The 4,874-nt window shown below is 38.5% G+C and overlaps 1 non-coding gene across 1 annotated transcript; it reads left to right on the top strand.

Moving 5' to 3' along the window:
• Positions 1 to 1,394: 1,394 nt before the first annotated feature.
• Trnav-uac (transfer RNA valine (anticodon UAC)) lies at positions 1,395 to 1,468 on the top strand. Its single transcript has one exon. It is a non-coding gene; the product is annotated as a tRNA-Val (tRNA).
• Positions 1,469 to 4,874: the final 3,406 nt, after the last annotated feature.

Below are 4,874 nucleotides of genomic sequence, written 5' to 3'. Positions count from 1 at the left end.
TTGGGGGTGGGAGTACTTACTACATCCCCAAACACTGCCATTTACTGCAATACAGTGTTCAGAAAAGATCCAGAAGAAGACCAGTAATAATATTCACTTACGTTGATGTATGTCCTTGGGGGTTAGAAAAGGTTTTGTCACATCTCAATCTCTTAATACATTTCTGCTAAGTCACTTATGGGAATCACTATGCCTATTTTACAGAAAAGAAAACCAGACTTAGAGAGGTTGTAAGCTGCAGAAACACACACAGCTATTGGGTAACACAGCCTCAAGCCTGAGTTTTCTAATTCCAACTGTGCAGGATTGGATTACAGTTGGTTTCAGAGCAACTCTGGAAAAATATGCCTTTTATAAACTTTTTTTCTCCCACTGGCACTTCCTAACCCCCATATAGCAGAAACTTCTCCGTGACAGAAAGCATGTAGTATGTCTGAGAATATGACTTCTGTTCCTGTTTCCTCTCTTTTCAAAATTCTGTGTTGTTAATATGTTAACTTTATATTTAAAAATACATTTTATTATTACAAAAAAAAAAAAGGATACGGCAAGTCTGTCGGTAAAACCTAAAAAGTCTGCCTAATGGAGATCTATAAAATCTTTATAAAAAGAGTAAAATTGAACAGACTGGGAATACACGAGCCCGCTTTTCTAGTGAGTTTGTAGGGCAAATGTTAAAGATAACATTTCTTTAATACTTCACACCTTTGCCACATTTCAAGATGAAATATCTTCACAAGAAGATTTATGGGCTTTTAACAAGGTCAACGGATGTCAGAGATGATTTTGGTTTTAAAGAATGAGTTTACAAATCGGACCCTAATTAGAATCAGTTATATTCCATATATGTGCAATATGTCAAAATACACTCTACCACATATCTAAAATAAATGAGTTTACACATCAATTAGCTGAGAGGGTAAAATAATAGAGACTTCCCTTTAAAAGGCTTCTAAACATTAGAATGGGCATCACAAAAAAACTCATGGAATCCTCATTTCTGAAAAATATCGGCATTATCTTAGAGTTCTAGACTCCTCTCAAAGAAAATTAAAGGTACTTCCAGAATAAACATAAAGAACTCTCTTAGTGGCTATTAATCTTTGATCAGCATATTTGGTTACTTGGCAATGACATAAGGTATCCCGTGAGCCTCAAAACAATAATACAATAATTAACACCCACCAAAGTACAAAAATATCTTTGGTGTGAATTTCTCATATCATTGAATAAGAGAAACAGAAGCAATGTTGACTATCCTTCACACTTAACTTCAACAGATGTAAACTGAGCTCCTGTCTTATACAAGCCAGTATGCTCAGTACTAGGAAATTAGTGATGAACTTGACAAATATGACCCAGGTCCTCCTGGGGTAAAAATTTAATAGAGGGCTGGGGATATAGCTCAGTTTGGTAGAGTGCTTGCCTTACATGCACAAGGCCCTGGGTTCAATCCCCAGCACCACCACAAAAAAAAAATTAATAGTTTGCTGATTGTGACCCAATGCAGTATACTACAAAAGCTTATCACCAGAAAACTTCATTGTCAACTGTTTAGGAGCTGAGAATTGAAAGACTGTTAGGAGCCACAAGTGGGCACAGTTGACCCAAAACGTTAGCTACCTCTAGGGGGCACAGGTGACTCAGAGCTTTCCCAAGAGGGAACATCTTTGTGGGCCGACAGAAAAGGGATTCCTGTTGATGTGTGCATGCTGAGACAGGAGCAAAAAAGCAGTTTGATCTAAATATTGTACAGCCAGTCCCTTCAACCAGTGTGTAGCTCCAGAGAGAGCTCTTAATTAAGGATCAGATGCATCAGAATTGAAAACCTGACTCTGCTATTCACTCATTGGGTCATCTTGGAGAGACACAGAGCTTCTCAGTGCCCCAGGATCACAACTTCAAGGCCAGCCTGAACAACTTAACAAGACACTGTCTCAAAATTTAAAAAATAAATAAATAAATAAATAAAAGGATTAGGGATGTAGGTCAATGGTAGAGCACCCTGGAGTTCAATCCCCAGTACTGCAAAAGAAAAAAGAAAGAAAGGAAAAATTGAGAGCTGTGATGTGAGGGTAGGGAAACAGAATTAGACAGAGAAACTGTCTAATCCTTCAACTTGCAACTTCAAACTGCAATGAAGGCCTAACAATGCCTTGGCCAAACCTGCAGGGACCCCTGGAGCAAATAAACCCTAACAGAGTTGATTCATACGGGGCCCAAACAGTCTATTTTTCTACTCCTTTGCTCAGTCACTGCCTTCCTCCTAAAAGGCCATGAGTCTGGGCCAGGTGGCTCTTGCAACTGAGGCCAACTCTGAAGCAGCTGGCAACTGAATGGAAGCTGTAGGCTGACCACACAGCCCCCCTCCAGCCTGGAAACACTGGGCCATATACTTGTGTCTACCACAAATACTGCAGTTCTGGAAAGTAAATGTGATCAAGCCCTTGAAAAACATCTAACACACTGGAAATGTATGAAAAGGGTTAGTTCAATCATAATCATTATCTTATACACATTTCGGTACTGAGCACCACTCAACAGGCTCCTACCATCATTTCAAGCATTTTTATTAAGCATCTGGGCTTTGCATATTCTACAGCATCAGAATGGAATGCTCCCCTGCCCTAAAATATAACTGCTTTTTCTTCCTCAGATTCTTTACAAAACCCACCTCATTACCTTAAGTGCTCTTAATTATTCATTTGAAATTTTTTCTTGTGCCTATGGTCTCCTAAGGCTGGGCATATATTTGCAAAAAGACATTCATTTACCTTCAAACTTATTTTCTTTCCTGGTCCTATCCCCTGCCCAAGTATTGTGGGCATCCAGCATATACTACCTGGAATGTATAGATTGGTCTACGTGAAGCACTGATCTCTGGCCCCAAGTCAATCTGTGTTTCTGAAAAGCAGAAATAATGCCTTTTGGATATGTGAATCACGTTTCCCTCCCCAAACCCAGCATGCTAAGTATGTTCAGTAATATAAACTGAATTGAGCCCAGTTGAATTTAATGAAGCAAGGTTTATCCTGTGTCTGGCTCTGATTCTTCTAACAAAAATTAATAGCTGGGGAAACTCTTTCAAGGGAACTACTGAACTAATTCAAATTGGCCATAAAAGTTCTTGCACTTTCTAATCCTGCATATGGATGAAAAGAAATAATCTGTGCAAGGAAGGCCTCCAAATTCCTTCCTTCAGCAATTACTATACAACCCAACAGAACTTAGTGGTAAACAATGCTAGGCTACAAAGTAGGTCTACAAAGTTTGAATCCTACCTTTGCTGCTGTGTGACCTTGAGTAAGTCACCTAACTTGTGTCTCAGTTTGCTCAACTGTAAATTGGAAACAATAACACCCACCTGCTAGGTTATTATAGTTATCTAATGATATAATGCAAAAAAAGTGTTCAGAATATAGTAAGATTTTGATAAATGTTAGTTACTATTATCATTTTTATTAATCCAGAAAGCCATGTAGATATACAGGCAAATTCTTTCTCTATTCACCAGCAACTGACTTCTAATGGAAGATGAGCTAAGAGAGACCTGTACATTTTTTGTTCTAGATTCTGTACTGGGTTTGTCTATAGAAGTATATGTACATTCCCTAAAACATAAGCAGACTTCTCTTATACTTATTAAATAAGTTATGGGTTTTTAATACTTTCTAAATATTAAAGAAACAGCATTCTTTATTTTTTCTCTAGGAAAGTTTGAAAGCCAATAACTTTTTAGACCATATTTTCACTAACTATTGTAAAACATACTGTGAAGGATTATTATAAATAATCTAAATCAATGCTACCAATTTGTCAAAATAAATGAGCAACCATACATTCCTGAAATGAAGGTCCAGGTTTTGAATAGGTTTGCAGAGTGTGTGTATATTTCAGTAGATGGTAGATCTTGACTTTCTTTAAATTTACTAATGCCCAGTGAATTTAGGTAATTGAGGACTTCAAGTACTTCCAAATACTCTTGTATTTTTGTTTTATTTGTGGTGCTGGGAATTGAACCCAGGGCCTTGTGCATGCGAGACAAGCACTCTACCAACTGAGCTATATCCCCAGACCATACTCTTCTATTTTTAGTGGACATGTTGCCTTTGGCTATCAGGAAAGCCTTTTTCGGAGTCACTTCTTTAACAGACTGAACAGCAGCTTGCTGTAGGTGTGCGATTCTCCTTTTAGGCATTAGGAGGAGGCCTCACCTCACCCCATGGATTGGTGGGCGGGGCTTGTTGCCAGGAGTCAGTCACACCTGGATCATGATCCTCCAGGATGATTAGTAAGTTTCTGGATCCAGTGAGCAACTTGGAAGAAGGAATTACAAGTGAGTTGCTGAGGGGTAAGAAGCACAGGTGCATTGAGATTGTAAATCAGGCTGGAGAAAAATGCATTTAAATTGGAGCTGGAATAAGGTCAAAGTCCAATTAGCATGAGGAAAGTTCAGCAGAGAGCCAGAGGGAGAATGCACAGGGGTGAGGCAGGACAGTGGGGCATGCAGGTGAAGACCCGAGAGGACTTTCTATAAGATGAGGCTCTATGCTTAGGACCACAGGAAGCTACTGAAAGGTAATAAGCAAGAGAGACATGACCAAATTTGCATTTGATTTGCTTCCACCAAAGGTATTAATATATTTATCCGGATCCCAGAATGAGCACAACAGGCATACATCTAGAGTTGTTAGAAATACAATCGTCTGGTTCACTTGTTTGGAATGACATGGTACTTTTCCTCCCTAAGAAGGAAAAAATATACTTTAATACTGTTACTTTATAATTTGTTTAGGACAACTGACCCTTGTCATAGTGAAGAACTACTATAATTCCTATAATTGGAGCTGCTATAATTTCTAATACATAAAATA

This window comes from Urocitellus parryii, chromosome 3 (genome assembly GCF_045843805.1).
Source record: "Urocitellus parryii isolate mUroPar1 chromosome 3, mUroPar1.hap1, whole genome shotgun sequence".
NCBI classification, from domain to species: Eukaryota; Metazoa; Chordata; class Mammalia; order Rodentia; family Sciuridae; genus Urocitellus; species Urocitellus parryii.
The sequence above is the reverse complement of the archived record's forward strand: the minus strand, read 5'-3'. Positions and strand labels throughout refer to the sequence as shown.